Consider the following 23,926-nt stretch of genomic DNA (forward strand, 5'->3'; position numbering starts at 1 on the left):
CCCATTTTCCGTCGCATCCTTCTGATGCTGGTGGCCGATATGTCCAGGTCATACTTGGAATGGAGAATTCGTTTTATTTGCAGAGCAGTACGCTCATCATCCTCACGAGTTAGTTCCTCCACAATTTGTTGCACTCTCCTACAGTACAATACAGTATGAAAAATATGAATTCATGAACAGCACAATCACAGTTACAATTGATGAAGTTTTAATTTTATTTCAAAAAAATTGTTTATGGTATAAAGCAAGTCATTTAAACATTACAGTAGTGTACAGTACGTACCATGTGCATTTTGTAGGAAATACAAATCTGGGCGTTGTTCTCTCGAATGCATGATAGCGCACCGTTTCTAAAGTGACTATAATGCCACTTTCCTTGAGCCATGCATGGATCTCTTTGATGGTTTTATTTTCTTTTTTCATGTTGGCGATTATCTTGCTCATCGTTTTGTTGATAGTTACTGGCATGTTGTCCAACTATAATTCCTGTATGGAGAGAAAACATTTGTGAATACTGTAGTCTAAAATTTACACATCTGAAAATGCATAAGAGTTTTATGATAGAAGTTAATACTGTACATGTTTACTATCCAGTACCTGATGTTCAAATTTAAGTATTGTATACTGTACAGTACTGAAAATACAACTTCAGTGTTATGGACTGCAATTAGTTTCCTGTATGAAACAGATACAGTACAGTAAATAACCCTCCTTGGAAGTGCATGGGCCCTGTGAGACTTACAGTAGTGTACAGCATAAGGGTCGACTGACATGATGTACAAGCATTACATACAGTACATGTCAGTACTGTATGTAAATTCTTCAATTATTGCCTAACAACAATGCTGCTTACTGTATATTAAATACTGTAGGCCTAGAAATGTGCATCTCAATATAGTAGTTAAAAACACAGGGGCCTATGTGGATAAGCGAGTTCTATGCACACAAAAAATGGCCACCGACCGTGAACCCCCAGCACGTGGCAGCGCTCGGATATGTAGTGAGATACAGTATGGCATACATTTCACAGTTCAGGGGGCAATGCTGAAGGAGCGTCACAATCCCCTAGCTCAATTACATTGGGATAAGCGAGGTCTACTGTATGCACATTACGGTATACCGAGCTGGATCGCTTAGCAACCTGACAAAATGGCCGCCGACCGTGAACTCCCAGCACGTGGCAGCGCTCGGATATGTAGTGAGATACAATATGGCATACATTTCACAGTTCAGGGGGCAATGCTGAAGGAGCGTCACAATCCCCTAGCTCAATTACATTGGGATAAGCGAGGTCTACTGTATGCACATTACGGTATACCGAGCTGGATCGCTTAGCAACCTGACAAAATGGCCGCCGACCGTGAACTCCCAGCACGTGGCAGCGCTCGGATATGTAGTGAGATACAATATGGCATACATTTCACAGTTCAGGGGGCAATGCTGAAGGAGCGTCACAATCCCCTAGCTCAATTACATTGGGATAAGCGAGGTCTACTGTATGCACATTACGGTATACCGAGCTGGATCGCTTAGCAACCTGACAAAATGGCCGCCGACCGTGAACTCCCAGCACGTGGCAGCGCTCGGATATGTAGTGAGATACAATATGGCATACATTTCACAGTTCAGGGGGCAATGCTGAAGGAGCGTCACAATCCCCTAGCTCAATTACATTGGGATAAGCGAGGTCTATGCACATTACGGTATACCGAGCTGGATCGCTTAGCAACCTGACAACATGGCCGCCGACCGTGAACTCCCAGCACGTGGCAGCGCTCGGATATGTAGTGAGATACAATATGGCATACATTTCACAGTTCAGGGGGCAATGCTGAAGGAGCGTCACAATCCCCTAGCTCAATTACATTGGGATAAGCGAGGTCTACTGTATGCACATTACGGTATACCGAGCTGGATCGCTTAGCAACCTGACAAAATGGCCGCCGACCGTGAACTCCCAGCACGTGGCAGCGCTCGGATATGTAGTGAGATACAATATGGCATACATTTCACAGTTCAGGGGGCAATGCTGAAGGAGCGTCACAATCCCCTAGCTCAATTACATTGGGATAAGCGAGGTCTATGCACATTACGGTATACCGAGCTGGATCGCTTAGCAACCTGACAACATGGCCGCCGACCGTGAACTCCCAGCACGTGGCAGCGCTCGGATATGTAGTGAGAGATGGTATACATTTTAAAATACACCGGGATAAGTTGTACAGGCCATGGAGCAATGCACAGGGACATTCATCATTTACGTACAGTACAGTACTGTATATAAATAATTGTAAACCGTAAATGAAAGAATTACCGGTCAAATACTGTATGACGAAACTGTGTCAATGAGCTGGAACAGTATGGCCTGTGAAGAAGTTTTCGAAGGCAGAAACGGAGAGCAAATTATCAGGAGATTTCTGAAAGGTCGGAGAAGATCCACACAGCAAGTCTGCCTACGAGGAAACAGCTTTGCAAAGTGGGTAGCGGGGCGGTGACTGAGACGCTCTTTTGATTTATGTGAAACCTGTGTGCATCCTTCCATTGGATGTACTGTATTGGAGAGAATTTTTTTTTTTTAAAGTGAATGTCACGGGAACACATTAAAAATAAGGTTGGCACTTCCTTCCCATTGGTGTTGGTTTACAGTATGCCGTAGTGTACTCGGACGCTCATGTAATTGCATTTCAAAGGCACAGTATTTTCCATCGTCTCCCCCCTACCCCCATCGCCCTTCCCCCCTGGGGGCCTGCACAGGGAGGAAATTCAGGTCCTGTGCAATACACAAACGCTGAAGATCTACAGTACTGTTTTGCTCAGTTGGTAGCGTCAGAATACACTCATTTCATTCCCGCTGTTTAGGTGCATTTAGCGTAAAGAATCGCTCCTGCAGATGTACTTTGATTTATGTGAAACCTGTGTGCATCCTTCCATTGACTGTCTTACAATGTAAATAAAATAATACAGTGCATTATTACAGAAAAAAAAAAAAAAAAGAAAGAAAGCACATCAGGTCTCGAACCCTGGACTCCCAGCGAGGGAGGTGGGAGCCTTCACCCCTAGCCCACGACGCCTCATGAGAGATTTCCAATTTCATGTGTGAAAGTACTGCAAACAGCGCCCGGCCCCCGCCCCATTGCTGTTGGTTTATGCCTTAGAGGACTCGGACGCTCGCATTTGTAAAGCACGGTGTTTTCCTCCGCCTCCTGCTAGCCTGTTGCCCTTCCCCCATGGGAGCCTGCACAGATCATGCAGTAGACAGGGAGGGAATGCAGGTCATGTGCAATACACAAACGCCCACTGTAGTACTATTTTGCTCACTTACAGTACCGTACTGTAGGTTGCATTTAGCGTAAAGAATCGCTCCTGCAGATGTACTTTGATTTACAGTATGTGAAACCTGTGTGCATCCTTCCATTGGATGTACTGTATTGGAGAGAATTTTTTTTTTTTTAAAGTGAATGTCACGGGAACACATTAAAAATAAGGTTGGCACTTCCTTCCCATTGGTGTTGGTTTACAGTATGCCGTAGTGTACTCGGACGCTCATGTAATTGCATTTCAAAGGCACAGTATTTTCCATCGTCTCCCCCCTACCCCCATCGCCCTTCCCCCCTGGGGGCCTGCACAGGGAGGAAATTCAGGTCCTGTGCAATACACAAACGCTGAAGATCTACAGTACTGTTTTGCTCAGTTGGTAGCGTCAGAATACACTCATTTCATTCCCGCTGTTTAGGTGCATTTAGCGTAAAGAATCGCTCCTGCAGATGTACTTTGATTTATGTGAAACCTGTGTGCATCCTTCCATTGACTGTCTTACAATGTAAATAAAATAATACAGTGCATTATTACAGAAAAAAAAAAAAAAAGAAAGAAAGCACATCAGGTCTCGAACCCTGGACTCCCAGCGAGGGAGGTGGGAGCCTTCACCCCTAGCCCACGACGCCTCATGAGAGATTTCCAATTTCATGTGTGAAAGTACTGCAAACAGCGCCCGGCCCCCGCCCCATTGCTGTTGGTTTATGCCTTAGAGGACTCGGACGCTCGCATTTGTAAAGCACGGTGTTTTCCTCCGCCTCCTGCTAGCCTGTTGCCCTTCCCCCATGGGAGCCTGCACAGATCATGCAGTAGACAGGGAGGGAATGCAGGTCATGTGCAATACACAAACGCCCACTGTAGTACTATTTTGCTCACTTACAGTACCGTACTGTAGGTTGCATTTAGCGTAAAGAATCGCTCCTGCAGATGTACTTTGATTTATGTGAAACCTGTGTGCATCCTTCCATTGGATGTACTGTATTGGAGAGAATTTTTTTTTTTTTAAAGTGAATGTCACGGGAACACATTAAAAATAAGGTTGGCACTTCCTTCCCATTGGTGTTGGTTTACAGTATGCCGTAGTGTACTCGGACGCTCATGTAATTGCATTTCAAAGGCACAGTATTTTCCATCGTCTCCCCCCTACCCCCATCGCCCTTCCCCCCTGGGGGCCTGCACAGGGAGGAAATTCAGGTCCTGTGCAATACACAAACGCTGAAGATCTACAGTACTGTTTTGCTCAGTTGGTAGCGTCAGAATACACTCATTTCATTCCCGCTGTTTAGGTGCATTTAGCGTAAAGAATCGCTCCTGCAGATGTACTTTGATTTATGTGAAACCTGTGTGCATCCTTCCATTGACTGTCTTACAATGTAAATAAAATAATACAGTGCATTATTACAGAAAAAAAAAAAAAAAAGAAAGAAAGCACATCAGGTCTCGAACCCTGGACTCCCAGCGAGGGAGGTGGGAGCCTTCACCCCTAGCCCACGACGCCTCATGAGAGATTTCCAATTTCATGTGTGAAAGTACTGCAAACAGCGCCCGGCCCCCGCCCCATTGCTGTTGGTTTATGCCTTAGAGGACTCGGACGCTCGCATTTGTAAAGCACGGTGTTTTCCTCCGCCTCCTGCTAGCCTGTTGCCCTTCCCCCATGGGAGCCTGCACAGATCATGCAGTAGACAGGGAGGGAATGCAGGTCATGTGCAATACACAAACGCCCACTGTAGTACTATTTTGCTCACTTACAGTACCGTACTGTAGGTTGCATTTAGCGTAAAGAATCGCTCCTGCAGATGTACTTTGATTTACAGTATGTGAAACCTGTGTGCATCCTTCCATTGGATGTACTGTATTGGAGAGAATTTTTTTTTTTTTAAAGTGAATGTCACGGGAACACATTAAAAATAAGGTTGGCACTTCCTTCCCATTGGTGTTGGTTTACAGTATGCCGTAGTGTACTCGGACGCTCATGTAATTGCATTTCAAAGGCACAGTATTTTCCATCGTCTCCCCCCTACCCCCATCGCCCTTCCCCCCTGGGGGCCTGCACAGGGAGGAAATTCAGGTCCTGTGCAATACACAAACGCTGAAGATCTACAGTACTGTTTTGCTCAGTTGGTAGCGTCAGAATACACTCATTTCATTCCCGCTGTTTAGGTGCATTTAGCGTAAAGAATCGCTCCTGCAGATGTACTTTGATTTATGTGAAACCTGTGTGCATCCTTCCATTGACTGTCTTACAATGTAAATAAAATAATACAGTGCATTATTACAGAAAAAAAAAAAAAAAAGAAAGAAAGCACATCAGGTCTCGAACCCTGGACTCCCAGCGAGGGAGGTGGGAGCCTTCACCCCTAGCCCACGACGCCTCATGAGAGATTTCCAATTTCATGTGTGAAAGTACTGCAAACAGCGCCCGGCCCCCGCCCCATTGCTGTTGGTTTATGCCTTTGAGGACTCGGACGCTCGCATTTGCTAGTCCTCCATTCCCATTATGCATTAGCGAACTCAGACGCTCATATATTTTAAAAGCACGGTGTTTATACATTGTACTGTACATTCTTCCTTTTACACAATTACTGTAGTTGCGTCTCCATACACATACTGTACAGTACTCCATACTTTTTCCACCGCCTCCCGTTACGCCTACAGTATTGCCAGAGCTGTAGATCAATCCGCCGCTATACTGTACGATCGAAAGTACTGGATTAGTGGAGCATTAGCGACACAGTGGTGGAGATGTGTAATGCATGATGAGTATCTAGATCGTCTCAACGCGCCTGCCTGTGATGAAACTCAGCTATCGCCTTAGCGTGGCTAAACGCCCGTCTCGGCGGAGAAACAGTCAAGGTAAAGGTGGCTACATCTGTACATACTTACCTATGTTCACACGAGGGTCGGTCCTCTTCTCCATGTAGAATCCATGGGGTACCTGTTGGATAAATTATACTCACATAATCCAGTGTTGATCGGTCCTCTTCTGTTCTATTTGTAATCCACGACCTTGGCAAAATAAAAAAACGAACACCCGACCACGCACTGAAAGGGGCCCCATGTTTTCACATGCGACCCCTTTCCCCGACAGCCAGGAACCCCCCTGACTTCTGTCTAAGAGGGTTCCTTCAGCCAATCAGGGAGTGCCACGTCGTGGCACCCTCTTGATTGGCTGTGTGCTCCTGAAGTGTCTGTCAGGCAGCACACGGCAGTGTTACAATGTAGCGCCTATGCGCTCCATTGTAACCAATGGTGGGAACTTTGTGGTCAGCGGTGAGGTTACTTTCGGTCAACCGCTGACCACAAAGTCAAACTGTTAATAAACAAAATAAATAAAGTTTATCTTGATGGACATTTGTCTTCTTTTAACTTTAAAAACTGTGTGACAGGGGGCAGGGACTAGGTGCACAGCTGTACAAGGCTCCAAGGTTCCAGGGGGATCCACTGATAAAGCATACCTCCCAACTGTCCCGATTTTCGCGGGACAGTCCCGTTTTTTGGGGACTGTCCCGCTGTCCCACCCGCGGGCCGCAGTGTCCCGCGGTGGGGGGGGGGGGGCAGTTGGGAGGCTCCGTCTCTCGCTGCCCTGCTTAGCAGAGCAGCGGTGAATAGACACTGTGCGCATGCGCACAGCGTCTATTCAGTGCATACAGAGGGAGAGGGGGCATGCCAGCGGCTCACAGAGCGCTGGGCATGCCCCCTCAGTGACGAAATGGGGGCGTGGCTTGCGATCGTGGGTCCTCCGCGAAGCCACGCCCCCTTTTCCATAGGCCACGTCCCCTTTTCGAGAGCGCGCGCGGCTTCGCCACGCATGTGTCCCTCTTGCCGGCGGGACAAAGTTGGGAGGTATGGATAAAGCAAACTGTAACCTCTGTATGCGCCACTGCAGTGATCAGCAGGACACATGCATTTACAGGTTCCATTTGGAGCTGCTGTGACTTGAACATCTGGCACTGGTCGTGGCAGGTGCAATAAAAGTTTTTATTTTATTTATTGCGGTGCAGTGCATATCATGATATCACTTAGTGCCTCCGCTGAAAGGCAGAGCAGTGAAGTCGTAGCAGGAAGAGAAGCAGTTAGAAGACATACAAGAAGGTAAATCAAGTATCTGTGGAAGCTGGAGAGACAGAAGGGGGATGGAGAGACAGATGGGTATGTAAAACCAGAAGGAGAATGTGGCTGGAGAGACATTGTGGGGCCGAAGCTGCAGAGACATGGAGGAATGAGGCTGGCAAGACATAGAGGGTCTGCAAAAACAGAAGGGGACTGTGGCTGGAGAGACTCTGTGGGGCCGAAGCTGCGGAGACATGGAGGAATGAGGCTGGCAAGAGATAGAGGGTCTGCAAAAACAGAAGGGGACAGTGGCTGGAGAGACACTGTGGGGCTGAAGCTGCAGAGAGAGACATAGAGGAATAAGGCTGGCAAGACACAGAGGGGCTGGAGAGACAGAAGGGGCAGTGGCTTGTTTTGACACTGTGGGGCTTGAGCTGCAGAGACTTGCAGGACTAAGGCTGGCGAGACATGGGAAGGGGTGGAGAGACAGAAGGGGGCAATGGCTGGAGAGACACTGTGGGGCTTGACCTGCAGAGACATGGGGGAATAAGGATGGCAAGACATAGGGGAGAGACAGAAAGGGTCAGTGGCTGGAAAGACACTGTGGGAATGTTGAGACGCTGTGGGGCTTGAGCTACAGAGACATGGGGGAACTAGGCTGGTGAGACATTGGGGGTAGGTGGAGAGACACAACGGGAAGATGAGGCTAAAGAAAACTGGGAGGAAGTATCTGAAGATTATCCACAACTGGCAGGATTAGAAAGAATTGGCGCAGGGACAGTAATCTTCATTCTAAAGATAAATTACTGGTACAATTTGTACCAAATTAGCAAATAGTTTAATAATATAAAATTGTTTGCTCAGGGAAGTTCACATTTTGCCATGCACCAAAGCTTCCGTTATCATGTATTATCTGGTTGGACCTCTGCTATATGCTGACACTGGTTATTATTATCCTACACAAACAGGCATCTTCGGGACCATGAGATCAACTGAAGTCACCATCTGCCCAGGGAGGAACAATTTCTTCAGAGGTTCCCCGTTGCAGAGAAACCACATATACAGTACTGTAGGTAAGTCAGGCTCTCAAGCAACGTTGCTGTACCTGCCAGGGACCAGGGAATGGGGGGACACCAAAAACATGGGTGTACAGGGCCTAGTGATATCTGTTGCCAGTCTTGATGTAAGTATAAAATACAGTAGTTATGTTACATGTGTGAGTTCAGCTCACTAATATTTAGAGATGAGCGGGTTCAATTCTCAGAGACCGGACACCATTCGAGCCTGGATCCGAGTCAGGCTCGGGTTTTCCCGCATAACTCGGAAACCAGAACGAGGCAAAACGTCATCATCCCGCTGTCGGATTCTCGCGGGGTTTGGATTACACATAAGGAGCCACGCGTCCCTGCCATTTTCATTCCGGCATTGGAGAGTGTAGAGAGAGGACGTGTCTCCATTCTCTCATTTTCCATGTCTTGTGCTGTATTTGTCCAGTCACAGTGGTTGTGTCCTCTAGTGTTGTGCTGCATCAGTTCAGTGGTGGTGTATTGTGCTGCATCAGTCCAGTGGTAGTGTCCTGTGCATCAGCCATCAGTCATTCCAGTGACCAGGAAGTCACAGTGTTATACTCTGCAGCTATACGTCCACTGCTGCCATATAATAATAATAATAACAAGTCCCTTACAGTGTTGCTGTGTTGTCCTGCATTAGACCAGTGGTAGTGTCCTGTGCATCAGCCATCAGTCATTCCAGTGACCAGGCAGTCACAGTGGTATACTCAGCTGCCATATGTCCACTGCTGCTATATAATTATAACAAGTCCCTTATAGTGTTGCTGTGTTGTCCTGCATCAGACCAGTGGTAGTGTCCTGTGCATCAGCCATCAGTCATTCCAGTGACCAGGTAGTCACAGTGGTATACTCAGCTGCCATATGTCCAGTGCTGCTGTATAATAATAAGTCCCTTACAGTGTTGCTGTGTTGTCCTGCATCAGACCAGTGGTAGTGTCCTGTGCATCAGCCATCAGTCATTCCAGTGACCAGGCAGTCACAGTGGTATACTCAGCTGCCATATGTCCACTGCTGCTATATAATAATAACAAGTCCCTTATAGTGTTGCTGTGTTGTCCTGCATCAGACCAGTGGTAGTGTCCTGTGCATCAGCCATCAGTCATTCCAGTGACCAGGTAGTCACAGTGGTATACTCAGCTGCCATGTGTCCAGTGCTGCTGTATAATAATAACAAGTCCCTTACAGTGTTGCTGTGTTGTCCTGCATCAGACCAGTGGTAGTGTCCTGTGCATCAGCCATCAGTCATTCCAGTGAACAGGCAGTCACAGTGGTATACTCAGCTGCCATATGTTCAGTGCTGCTGTATAATAATAACAAGTCCCTTACAATGTTGCTGTGTTGTTTTGCATCAGACCAGTGGTAGTGTCCTGTGCATCAGTCAGTCCAGTGACCATTCACAGTGGTGGTGTCCTCTGCTGCCATATGCCCAGTGCTGCTGTATAAGTCCAGTCCATTGCAGTGGTGCTGTGTTGTCCTGCATCAGTCCAGTGGTGCTGCCATATAAGTTCAGTGGTGCTGTCCTGTGCTGTATATTACTTACTCCAAATAAAGGGGTTATTAATATTTAATCCAAATAATTTTTACAGGATTTGCCCTGTGAGGTGTAGGGGTACACTCTACTGTGCCGCATATTGTGTTATATAACTCCAGAAAAATAATGGAGAACAAAAATTTGGAGGATAAAATAGGGAGAGATCAAGAACCACTTCCTCCTAGTGCTGAAGCTGCTGCCACTAGCCATGACATAGACAATGAAATGCCATCAGCGTCGTCTGCCAAGGCCGATACCCAATGTGATAGTAGAGGGCATGTAAAATCCAAAAAGACAAAGTTCAGTAAAAAGAACCAAAAAAAGAAATTTAAATGGTCTGAGTAGAAACGTAAACTTGCCAATATGCCATTTACGACACGGAGTGGCAAGGAACGGCTAAGGCCCTGGCCTATTGGTTCAGCTTCACATGACGATGGAAGCCGTCAACCTCCATTTTGCCATTTAATTCCAGTGATTTGGACATATAATTCCAGTGATTTTGCCATTTAGTTCCAATGATTTGTACATATAATTCCAGTGATTTTTACGTATAATTCCAGTGATTTTGCAGTATAATTCCAGTGACTTGGACGTATAATTCCAGTGACTTGGACGTATAATTCCAGTGATTTTGCAGTATAATACCAGTGATTTTGCCATTTAATTCCAGTGATTTGGACGTATAATTCTAGTGATTTGGACATATAATTCCAGTGATTTTGCAGTATAATTCCAGTGATTTTGCAGTATAATTCCAGTGATTTTGCCATTTAATTCCAGTGATTTGGACGTATAATTCCAGTGATTTGGATGTATAATTCAAGTGATTTTTCAGTATAATTCCAGTGATTTTGCAGTATAATTCCAATGATTTTTCAGTATACTGTAATTCCAGTGATTTTGCCATTTAATTCCATTGATTTGGACGTATAATTCCAGTGATTTTGCCATTTAATTCCAGTGATTTAGATTTATAATTCCAGTGATTCTGCCATTTAATTCCAGTGATTTGGACGTATAATTCCAGTGATTTGGACATATAATTCCAGTGGGAATTGTTTGTGTCGCTTGGCTTAGTCATACAGCTACCTCATTGCACCTCTTTGACATCTTTGCATGAGGTGCTGTTTAGGGCCTAGTTTTTGGAAAGTGCCATCCTGTCTGACACTGCCGTATGTCTGCCGCTGCAGTGCTGCTTCTACATGGGCCAATTGTTTGTGTCGCTTGGCTTAGTCATACAGCTACCTCATTGCACCTCTTCTACATCTTTGCATGAGGTGCTGTTTGGGGCCTTTTTTTTATATCTGCCCTCCTGTCTGCCACTACAGTGCCACTCCTAGATGGGCCAATTGTTTGTGTCGCTTGGCTTAGTCATACAGCTACCTCATTGCACCTCTTTTACATCTTTGCATGAGGTGCTGTTTGGGGCCTAGTTTTTGAAAAGTGCCATCTTGTCTGACACTACAGTGGCACTCCTAGATGGGCCATGTGTTTGTGCCGCACACTTATGTCGCTTGGCTTAGTCATACAGCAGCCTCGGTGCACCTCGTTTTCTTCTTTGCATCATGTGCTGTTTGGGGCCTTTTTTTATATTTCTGCCATCCTGTCTGACACTGCAGTGCCACTCCTAGATGGGCTAGGTGTTTGTGCCGCACACTTGTGTCATTTAGCTTAGTCATACAGCCACCTCGGTGCAACCTTTTGGCCTAAAAACAATATTGGGGGTAATTCCAAGTTGATCGCAGCAGGATTTTTGATAGCAATTGGGCAAAACCATGTGCACTGCAGGGGGGACAGATATAACATGTGCAGAGAGAGATAGATTTGGGTGGGTTATTTTATTTCTGTGCAGGGTAAATACTGGCTGCTTTATTTTTACACTGCAAATTAGATTGCAGATTGAACACACCACACCCAAATCTAACTTTCTCTGCACATGTTATATCTGCCTCCCCTGCAGTGCACATGGTTTTGCCCAATTGCTATCAAAAATCCTGCTGCGATCAACTTGGAATTACCCCCATTGTGAGGTGTGAGGTGTTCAGAATAGACTGGAAAAGAGTGAAAATGAATGTTATTGAGGTTAATAATATCGTAGGATCAAAATTACCCCCAAATTCTGTGATTTTAGCTGTTTCAATGTGTTTTTTTTTTTTAAATCATCCAGATCCAAAACCAAAACACAAAACGGTGGTTTTGGCAAAACCAAAACACAAAAGTGGAATTAGAACCAAATCCAAAACACAAAAAGTGCCAGCCGCACATCTCTACTAATATTGAGACTCAATACTGTACCTATACACACTTTTATCTTCCTCACATGCAGTTCTACCAAAGTTTAGTAGCAGACAAATGTTCCAAACTTTTATTTTGTTGGAAGATTTTGTTTTTATTTGTCTGTGCTTAATCCCGTCTCAGTCTGTGGAAGTTGTTACTGTAGCCTCTGTAAATCACTATTAGTACAATGCTCCTGAATGCATTCATGCATAATAATAAACCTTCCCCTAGAATAACAGATGATAAAATTTAAGTGCTCTTCCCTGCAATAGATGAACCACATTTTATCCACAGGTAGTCAGCCATAATTATCACATCAAGGCATCTAATAAATAAGCACTGCTGGTTTATTTTCTTATGTTTACTAATGTATAATTTATTTATACTAGTGCATGTAACACTCCGGTCTATCCAGATAACAATGAATGTAAAGCAACATAAAATGATAGAAGTTGATGATGAAAATATAGGTACCACAAATGCTCACCCCCCCCCCCCTCTCTCTCTCTCTCTCTCTCTCTATATATATATATATATATATATATAAAGATACAGCAGCAGCCGGCACTCCTAAAATCAATCCAACATGCTCAGGTGCCAGGTTCAAAATAGATAGAAAGTCCAATGGAGCACGGCACTCAGAGACAAAAAATAAACTTTAATTGACCACTGACAAATCAATTAAAGTTTATTTTTTGTCTCTGAGTGCCGTGCTCCATTGGACATTCTATATATATATATATATATAGAGAGAGAGACAGAGAGCGAGAGAGAAACAGAGAGAGACCTCACAGATTCCTTTAACCACTTGCCTGGCATGGTCGCATCAGATGCGACCATGCCTGCAAGTGCTCTATCTGACCTGGTCGCACAGGATGCGACCAGTCAGATAGAGAGTGTTAGCAGCGGTAGAGAAGATAAGCTTCCCTCCGCTGCTGCTGTCAGAGGGACCGAAAGGTCCCACTGCCTCCCTGCACTCTCCCCCTGTGTCTGAAGTGCTGCCGATCACTGCTGATAGGTCAGCACAGCAGGATCCCCCCCCTCCAGCGGCTGCAGACAATGGCAGCCGCTGGGGAGTGTAAATGAACCCTCCCAAGCCACCCCCAGACCCTCCCTGTATACCTGCAGGCTGTCCCGGCTTTCAAAATGAAAGCCGAGATGGTCGCGATGTTCCGATGGTCACGATGTTCCTGATCGGTGTTTCGATGTTTAAAAAAAAAACTATTAAAACATTTTCTTTTCTTTTTTTACTAAAATCATTTGGGATAGGGTTAAAGTCATGTTCTTCACCTAATTCACTCATAAAAAAAACCTGACAACATTGGAGCGGTTTTCGGCAGAATAAATCATCAGTTAAGTGGTTAAAACACATTGTGTAAATTGTGAACATTGCGCTCTATAATTAGCCAGTTATTAAATTGTTTGATAAAGTCTATATTATAGTCAGGTATGGGTCATTAGGTCGACCACACTTAGATCGACAGTCATTAGGTCGACCACTATTGGTCGACATGCATTAGTTCGACATAGGTTGACATGAACAAGGTTGACATGGAAAAAGGTTTACTGTTTTTGGTGTCGTTTTCTTCATAAAGTGACCGGGAGCCTCAATTAGTGCACCGTGTCCCCTGGGTGGTCTTCTGTTTGCCGGCGGTCGGGCTCCCGGCGCTCAGTATACCGGCGCCGGGAGCCCGACCGCCGGCTTACCGACACTTATTTTCCCTCGTGGGGGTCCACGACCCCCATAGAGGGAGAATAAAATAGTGTGGCGCGCGTAGCGCGCCACCGTGCCCGTAGCGTGGCGAGCGCAGCGAGCCCGCAAGGGGCTCATTTGCGCTCGCCAAGCTGTCGGTAAGCCGGCGGTCGGGCTCCTGGCGCCGGGATGCTGGTCGCCGGGAGCCCGACCGCCGGCCACCCGTAGTGAACCCTGTCCCCTCGCATGGCTCACTTCTCTCGCCATGCTTCGGGCAAGGTACCTCGCTTAGCTACTGCTGCGCTCGGCACACGTTACTATTCCCATACGTAAAGTATGAAAAAGTTAAAAAAATATTAAAAATATTAAAAACTCATGTCGACCTTGTTCATGTCGACCTAATGCATGTCGACCAATAGTGGTCGACCTAATGAGACTGTCGACCTAAGTGTGGTCGACCTAATGACCGTATCCCATTATAGTCCTCATTCACCTCTATTCATCCATGTCCTTCACCAGCATGGCTGCTCTCAGTGCCATCTTAAAATCTAGTTCTACCCCTAGGCCAGGATGGCACTTGACAGGGGCACCAGCCACTCACCTGCCACGAGAGAGTGACCAGAGTAATAATGTCCTGCAGAAGAGTCTGCCTGGAGTCTAGCATGAAGAGGAGCCTGATGGGGTGACAAAGGCAGCAGCAACTTGGATGTTGAAGGATGGCCCATGCGGAATCAGACAGCGAGAAATAGGAAAAAGGTTAGTGTTTTTATTATTACAGGTTGAGTATCCCATATCCAAATATTCAGAAATACGGAATATTCCGAAATACGGACTTTTTTGAGTGAGACTGAGATAGTGAAACCTTTGTTTTTTGATGGCTCAATTACACAAACTTTGTTTAATACACAAAGGCCCTCATTCCGAGTTGATCGGTCGCAAGGCGAATTTAGCAGAGTTACACACGCTAAGCCGCCGCCTACTGGGAGTGTATCTTAGCATCTTAAAATTGCGACCGATGTATTCGCAATATTGCGATCACAAACTACTTAGCAGTTTTAGAGTAGCTCCACACTTACTCTGCCTGTGCGATCAGTTCAGTGCTTGTCGTTCCTGGTTTGACGTCACAAACACACCCAGCGTTCCCCCAACCACTCCCCCGTTTCTCCGGCCACTCCTGCGTTTTTTCCGGAAATGGTAGCGTTTTCAGCCACACGCCCATAAAACGCCGTGTTTCCGCCCAGTAACACCCATTTCCTGTCAATCACATTACGATCGCCGGAGCGATGAAAAAGCCGTGAGTAAAAATACTATCTTCATAGCAAAGATACTTGGCGCAGTCGCAGTGCGAATATTGCGCATGCGCACTAAGCGGAATTTCACTGCGATGCGATGAAAAATACCGAGCGAACGACTCGGAATGAGGGCCAAAGTTATTAAAAATATTGTATTAAATGACCTTCAGGCTGTGTGTAAAAGGTGTATATGAAACATAAATGCATTGTGTGAATGTACACACATTTTGTTTAATGCACAAAGTTATTAAAATATTGGCTAAAATGACCTTCAGGCTGTGTGTATAAGGTGTATATGTAACATAAATGCATTCTGTGCTTAGACTTGGGTCCCATCACCATGATATCTCATTATGGTATGCAATTATTCCAAAATACGGAAAAATCCGATATCCAAAATACCTCTGGTCCCAAGCATTTTGGATAAGGGAGACTCAACCTGTATTATTATTATTATTATTATTATTATTATTATTATTATTATTATTATAATTATATCCATCTTAAAAAAAAAACTTTTTTTAATTAAATGAATCTCTATTTTTAGTTTTTCTTTTTGTAATATATTGTAGGGTAACTAAATAGTGAAGGAAGGAAGAAAACGGGGGGGGGGGCAGTCTCTTACTTTGCCAGGGGCGCATGGACCCCTAGATACATCACTCGTCCTAAGACATTTTAGCACAGGCAGTAGTGAATCTTCCATTCGGCACGTGAGGCACATGCCTAGGGGTGGCACTTGTTTGGGGCGGCACTTGGATGCTTGTGTTGGAACTGTCAGCCTGAAATGTACCAGTAACTGCGAAAGATTACCACTGTGCTGTACCATACACCACCGTGAATGGAGTGTAAGCATCTAGTACATGCACATACTGCCCCTGTAAGCTGTCCTACTTAGTTAATACAGTATAGATAATTAAAAATGAAAAAAATATAATAGGTATTGCCTATTTATTATTCTATTAAACTAGATCATCCAATGAGGGATTCTAGCCAATCAATGAATATAATAAAATTAGGCGGGGGGGGGGGGGGCCTTCACTGTTATGCCTAACCCCTAAATCCACCCCTAACACAAGAGTTTGGAGCATAAACTCTGGAATTATGAGAACTACAGTTTGCCAAAGGTGTTCCTAAAGAATCACTTGGAACAAACTCCAGAGGGGTTCCCCATCAAGTGGGAGACTACCAACAAGGAGGGTATACCAGAAACGGTAGAGCCGAGCGACCCACCTAATTAGAGAGCACTGTGACTACTCTGATCTGGTATTTCCAATAAATTAGCTCCCAATATTAATCAGTCTCACATATTTCATTCCACTACACACCTGCAATCGCTAACAGATAAAAACAATACATTCATCTAGTGATGAGCGGATTCGGCTCATCACTACATTCATCCTAACCAGTTCTACATCCCTCCCCCTCTCTTCCTCCGCATCTGACCCGACCCTGTGCCGCGCTGTATCCACCTTTAACCATTAACATATAGGCACACTGGGCAGCTGTCTAGGGCTCTATGATTCTAAGGGCCTTCAAGAAAGGGCAGGCTAAGCCAGGGAGCATCTGCCCTTCGGGCTGAAGCATTCTGGAACTACTGGAGAGGCAGGTAGAGAATGCTGCCCAACCGATCTGATTGTAAATTACACCCAGTCAGAGCAGCCAGGCAGCATACTCTTCCTTCCTCCCAACCTGCAGCCATACAGTGAATGGCTGTCAGCGTGCTGATTGGTGGATGTCTGGAGCTATCGACCAATCAGAGTTCTGACAGCCATTCACTGTATGGAAGCATTGGAGAAATGACGCGGGACAGCAGGAGGGGTAAGTTATGATATTTTTCCATGTATTCCCATGAATGAGTGGATAGTGGCCCCAGTGTATTGCTTTGCCCAGGGCCTACAATACTCCAAAGATGGCCCTGACAGTGTGTCCCCCGATCACCCACAGGACACTGCGGCCTGCGTGTGTGACCTATTAGTGGGACTGTCCTGCTAATATCGGGACAATTGGGAGGTTACGGTATATACTGTATACGTCAAAAATTTGTTGGAAAAGATGTATATTTATTATTTACACATAAATTTTGAATTGTATACTATATAACTTAATAAACGTCTAATGCAGTGATTTTCAACCTTTTTTTATTCGCGGCACACCGAACAATATTTTAAAATTGCCAAGGCACACCATCAGTTCCCCACAGAAAAAAACAAAAAACACACATTGGCCCTCACAGTAAAAAAAATTCCACACATACATTGGCCTACACAGAAAAAACAATCACATTGCTCCCCACATAAATCCTATTGCTCCCCACATGAATTATTCACATTGTCGTCGTCCCCATAAATCCATAAATCCTTATTCTACCCACATAAATCGTATTGTTCCCCACAGAAGAAATAAAATAACAAATGTTAGCCCCTAGCGGTCAGCTGTCCTCCTTCCTATCCCTCAGTGGCAGGGCGTTGTTCATAGTGGAGTGCTGCGAATACTGAACAGCGGGCGGTCGTACAGGTGTGGATGTGGGTGGGCAAGGAAAGCTGTGTATGCAGGCGGGAACTGGAAGATGTGTATGCAGGTGAGTGGGCTGGCTGGGTGGTGAGACACGGTGGCCGTGACCTATGATATCACACCACCGCGTCTTCAAGGCATAGGTCACGGCCAGAGCACGACTGATCCTCTAAGAAGAGCCCGGGCCAACAGTTCACTCTGAAGGTGCAGGAAGCTGCTCTGGCTCCGCGGCACACCTTGCAACTGGTCGCGGCACACTGGTTGAAAAAGCCTGGTCTAATGCAATAAAAATGACAATCAAATACAAAAAAATCTAATACACAAAAGTGAACAGTGTCTTGACTGTTATTAATAAATGCAAAAAATGTACTGTATATAATCCCACATATATTTAAACTTTATAAACACAATGGGAATCTTGTTACCTGCAGTAATCCAAAAGTATATATAAAATACACAGAATAGATGACCACAACCTGACATGGAATGCCCAATAAGCAAACAAGTGGATAGCATGGTGTCATTATAAGCTTCATGTATTTTCTAGAGATGAGCGCCTGAAATTTTTCGGGTTTTGTGTTTTGGTTTTGGGTTCGGTTCCGCGGCCGTGTTTTGGGTTCGACCGCGTTTTGGCAAAACCTCACCGAATTTTTTTTGTCGGATTCGGGTGTGTTTTGGATTCGGGTGTTTTTTTAAAAAAACACTAAAAAACAGCTTAAATCATAGAATTTGGGGGTCATTTTGATCCCATATTATTATTAACCTCAAAAACCATAATTTCCACTCATTTTCAGTCTATTCTGAATACCTCACACCTCACAATATTATTTTTAGTCCTAAAATTTGCACCAAGGTCGCTGGATGACTAAGCTAAGCGACACTAGTGGCCGACACAAACACCTGGCCCATCTAGGAGTGGCACTGCAGTGTCACGCAGGATGTCCCTTCCAAAAAACCCTCCCCAATCAGCACATGACGCAAAGAAAAAAAGAGGCGCAATGAGGTAGCTGACTGTGTGAGTAAGATAAGCGACCCTAGTGGCCGACACAAACACCGGGCCCATTTAGGAGTGGCACTGCAGTGTCACGCAGGATGTCCCTTCCAAAAAACCCTCCCCAATCAGCACATGACGCAAAGAAAAAAAGAGGCGCAATGAGGTAGCTGACTGTGTGAGTAAGATTAGCGACCCTAGTGGCCGACACAAACACCGGGCCCATTTAGGAGTGGCACTGCAGTGTCACGCAGGATGTCCCTTCCAAAAAACCCTCCCCAATCAGCACATGACGCAAAGAAAAAAAGAGGCGCAATGAGGTAGCTGACTGTGTGAGTAAGATTAGCGACCCTAGTGGCCGACACAAACACCGGGCCCATTTAGGAGTGGCACTGCAGTGTCACGCAGGATGTCCCTTCCAAAAAACCCTCCCCAATCAGCACATGACGCAAAGAAAAAAAGAGGCGCAATGAGGTAGCTGACTGTGTGAGTAAGATTAGCGACCCTAGTGGCCGACACAAACACCGGGCCCATTTAGGAGTGGCACTGCAGTGTCACGCAGGATGTCCCTTCCAAAAAACCCTCCCCAAACAGCACATGACGCAAAGAAAAAGAAAAGAAAAAAGAGGTGCAAGATGGAATTGTCCTTGGGCCCTCCCACCCACCCTTATGTTGTATAAACAAAACAGGACATGCACACTTTAACCAACCCATCATTTCAGTGACAGGGTCTGCCACACGACTGTGACTGATATGACGGGTTGGTTTGGACCCCCCCCAAAAAAGAAGCAATTAATCTCTCCTTGCACAAACTGGCTCTACAGAGGCAAGATGTCCACCTCATCATCACCCTCCGATATATCACCGTGTACATCCCCCTCCTCACAGATTATCAATTCGTCCCCACTGGAATCCACCATCTCAGCTCCCTGTGTACTTTGTGGAGGCAATTGCTGCTGGTCAATGTCTCCGCGGAGGAATTGATTATAATTCATTTTAATGAACATCATCTTCTCCACATTTTCTGGATGTAACCTCGTACGCCGATTGCTGACAAGGTGAGCGGCGGCACTAAACACTCTTTCGGAGTACACACTTGTGGGAGGGCAACTTAGGTAGAATAAAGCCAGTTTGTGCAATGGCCTCCAAATTGCCTCTTTTTCCTGCCAGTATAAGTATGGACTGTGTGACGTGCCTACTTGGATGCGGTCACTCATATAATCCTCCACCATTCTTTCAATGGTGAGAGAATCATATGCAGTGACAGTAGACGACATGTCCGTAATCGTTGTCAGGTCCTTCAGTCCGGACCAGATGTCAGCATCAGCAGTCGCTCCAGACTGCCCTGCATCACCGCCAGCGGGTGGGCTCGGAATTCTGAGCCTTTTCCTCGCACCCCCAGTTGCGGGAGAATGTGAAGGAGGAGATGTTGACAGGTCGCGTTCCGCTTGACTTGACAATTTTGTCACCAGCAGGTCTTTCAACCCCAGCAGACTTGTGTCTGCCGGAAAGAGAGATCCAAGGTAGGCTTTAAATCTAGGATCGAGCACGGTGGCCAAAATGTAGTGCTCTGATTTCAACAGATTGACCACCCGTGAATCCTTGTTAAGCGAATTAAGGGCTCCATCCACAAGTCCCACATGCCTAGCGGAATCGCTCCGTGTTAGCTCCTCCTTCAATGTCTCCAGCTTCTTCTGCAAAAGCCTGATGAGGGGAATGACCTGACTCAGGCTGGCAGTGTCTGAACTGACTTCACGTGTGGCAAGTTCAAAGGGCATCAGAACCTTGCACAACGTTGAAATCATTCTCCACTGCGCTTGAGACAGGTGCATTCCACCTCCTATATCGTGCTCAATTGTATAGGCTTGAATGGCCTTTTGCTGCTCCTCCAACCTCTGAAGCATATAGAGGGTTGAATTCCACCTCGTTACCACTTCTTGCTTCAGATGATGGCAGGGCAGGTTCAGTAGTTTTTGGTGGTGCTCCAGTCTTCTGTACGTGGTGCCTGTACGCCGAAAGTGTCCCGCAATTTTTCTGGCCACCGACAGCATCTCTTGCACGCCCCTGTCGTTTTTTAAATAATTCTGCACCACCAAATTCAAGGTATGTGCAAAACATGGGACGTGCTGGAATTTGCCCATATTTAATGCACACACAATATTGCTGGCGTTGTCCGATGCCACAAATCCACAGGAGAGTCCAATTGGGGTAAGCCATTCCGCGATGATCTTCCTCAGTTGCCGTAAGAGGTTTTCAGCTGTGTGCGTATTCTGGAAAGCGGTGATACAAAGCGTAGCCTGCCTAGGAAAGAGTTGGCGTTTGCGAGATGCTGCTACTGGTGCCGCCGCTGCTGTTCTTGCGGCGGGAGTCCATACATCTACCCAGTGGGCTGTCACAGTCATATAGTCCTGACCCTGCCCTGCTCCACTTGTCCACATGTCCGTGGTTAAGTGGACATTGGGTACAACTGCATTTTTTAGGACACTGGTGAGTCTTTTTCTGACGTCCGTGTACATTCTCGGTATCGCCTGCCTAGAGAAGTGGAACCTAGATGGTATTTGGTAACGGGGGCACACTGCCTCAATAAATTGTCTAGTTCCCTGTGAACTAACGGCGGATACCGGACGCACGTCTAACACCAACATAGTTGTCAAGGCCTCAGTTATCCGCTTTGCAGCAGGATGACTGCTGTGATATTTCATCTTCCTCGCAAAGGACTGTTGAACAGTCAATTGCTTACTGGAAGTAGTACAAGTGGGCTTACGACTTCCCCTCTGGGATGACCATCGACTCCCAGCAGCAACAACAGCAGCGCCAGCAGCAGTAGGCGTTACACGCAAGGATGCATCGGAGGAATCCCAGGCAGGAGAGGACTCGTCAGAATTGCCAGTGACATTGCCTGCAGGACTATTGGCATTCCTGGGGAAGGAGGAAATTGACACTGAGGGAGTTGGTGGGGTGGTTTGCGTGAGCTTGGTTACAAGAGGAAGGGATTTACTGGTCAGTGGACTGCTTCCGCTGTCACCCAAAGTTTTTGAACTTGTCACTGACTTATTATGAATGCGCTGCAGGTGACGTATAAGGGAGGATGTTCCGAGGTGGTTAACGTCCTTACCCCTACTTATTACAGCTTGACAAAGGGAACACACGGCTTGACACCTGTTGTCCGCATTTCTGTTGAAATAGTTCCACACCGAAGAGCTGATTTTTTTGGTATTTTCACCAGGCATGTCAACGGCCATATTCCTCCCACGGACAACAGGTGTCTCCCCGGGTGCCTGACTTAAACAAACCACCTCACCATCAGAATCCTCCTGGTCAATTTCCTCCCCAGCGCCAGCAACACCCATATCCTCCTCATCCTGGTGTACTTCAACACTGACATCTTCAATCTGACTATCAGGAACTGGACTGCGGGTGCTCCTTCCAGCACTTGCAGGGGGCGTGCAAATGGTGGAAGGCGCATGCTCTTCACGTCCAGTGTTGGGAAGGTCAGGCATCGCAACCGACACAATTGGACTCTCCTTGTGGATTTGGGATTTCGAAGAACGCACAGTTCTTTGCGGTGCTACTGCTTTTGCCAGCTTGAGTCTTTTCATTTTTCTAGCGAGAGGCTGAGTGCCTCCATCCTCATGTGAAGCTGAACCACTAGCCATGAACATAGGCCAGGGCCTCAGCCGTTCCTTGCCACTCCGTGTGGTAAATGGCATATTGGCAAGTTTACGCTTCTCCTCCGACAATTTTATTTTAGGTTTTGGAGTCCTTTTTTTACTGATATTTGGTGTTTTGGATTTGACATGCTCTGTACTATGACATTGGGCATCGGCCTTGGCAGACGACGTTGCTGGCATTTCATCGTCTCGGCCATGACTAGTGGCAGCAGCTTCAGCACGAGGTGGAAGTGGATCTTGATCTTTCCCTAATTTTGGAACCTCAACATTTTTGTTCTCCATATTTTAATAGGCACAACTAAAAGGCACCTCAGGTAAACAATGGAGATGGATGGATACTAGTATACAATTATGGACGGACTGCCGAGTGCCGACACAGAGGTAGCTACAGCCGTGAACTACCGTACTGTGTCTGCTGCTAATATAGACTGGTTGATAAAGAGATGTCGTAGTATGTATGTATGAAGAAGAAAGAAAAAAAAACCACGGTTAGGTGGTATACAATTATGGACGGACTGCCGAGTGCCGACACAGAGGTAGCCACAGCCGTGAACTACCGTACTGTACTGTGTCTGCTGCTAATATAGACTGGTTGATAAAGAGATGTCGTAGTATGTATGTATAAAGAAGAAAGAAAAAAAAACCACGGTTAGGTGGTATACAATTATGGACGGACTGCCGAGTGCCGACACAGAGGTAGCCACAGCCGTGAACTACCGTACTGTACTGTGTCTGCTGCTAATATAGACTGGTTGATAAAGAGATGTCGTAGTATGTATGTATGAAGAAGAAATAAAAAAAAACCTCGGTTAGGTGGTATACAATTATGGACGGACTGCCGAGTGCCGACACAGAGGTAGCCACAGCCGTGAACTACCGTACTGTACTGTGTCTGCTGCTAATATAGACTGGTTGATAAAGAGATGTCGTAGTATGTATGTATAAAGAAGAAAGAAAAAAAAACCACGGTTAGGTGGTATACAATTATGGACGGACTGCCGAGTGCCGACACAGAGGTAGCCACAGCCGTGAACTACCGTACTGTACTGTGTCTGCTGCTAATATAGACTGGTTGATAAAGAGATGTAGTAGTATGTATGTATAAAGAAGAAAGAAAAAAAAACCACGGGTAGGTGGTATACAATTATGGATGGACTGCCGAGTGCCGACACAGAGGTAGCTACAGCCGTGAACTACCGTACTGTGTCTGCTGCGACTGGATGATAAATAATGATATAAAAAATATATATATATCACTACTGCAGCCGGACAGGTATATATATTATATAATGACGGACCTGCTGGACACTGTCTGTCAGCAGAATGAGTTTTTTATAGAATAAAAAAAAAACACCACACAAGTGAAGTCACACGACGAGTGTTTAACTTTTTCAGGCAATCACAATATAGTATACTACTAACTATACTGGTGGTCAGTGTGGTCAGGTCACTGGTCAGTCACACTGGCAGTGGCACTCCTGCAGCAAAAGTGTGCACTGTTTAATTTTAATATAATATGTACTCC

At 45.8% G+C, this 23,926-nt stretch overlaps 1 long non-coding RNA gene across 2 annotated transcripts in view; it reads right to left on the reverse strand.

The window, feature by feature from the left end:
* Window positions 1-303: 303 nt before the first annotated feature.
* Window positions 304-23,926, reverse strand: part of LOC134969961 (uncharacterized) — a 110,333-nt gene continuing 86,710 nt past the window's right edge. The window contains exons 3-4 of one of the 2 annotated variants that reach the window (XR_010189588.1): window positions 14,538-14,637; window positions 304-486 (exon numbers count right to left, since the gene is read on the reverse strand). This is a non-coding gene — a long non-coding RNA (uncharacterized LOC134969961). The remainder of the gene's footprint in view (window positions 487-14,537; window positions 14,638-23,926) is intronic. The other variant, XR_010189589.1, reaches the window with a different exon arrangement.

This window comes from Pseudophryne corroboree, chromosome 11 (genome assembly GCF_028390025.1).
Source record: "Pseudophryne corroboree isolate aPseCor3 chromosome 11, aPseCor3.hap2, whole genome shotgun sequence".
In the NCBI taxonomy this organism is placed as follows: Eukaryota; Metazoa; Chordata; class Amphibia; order Anura; family Myobatrachidae; genus Pseudophryne; species Pseudophryne corroboree.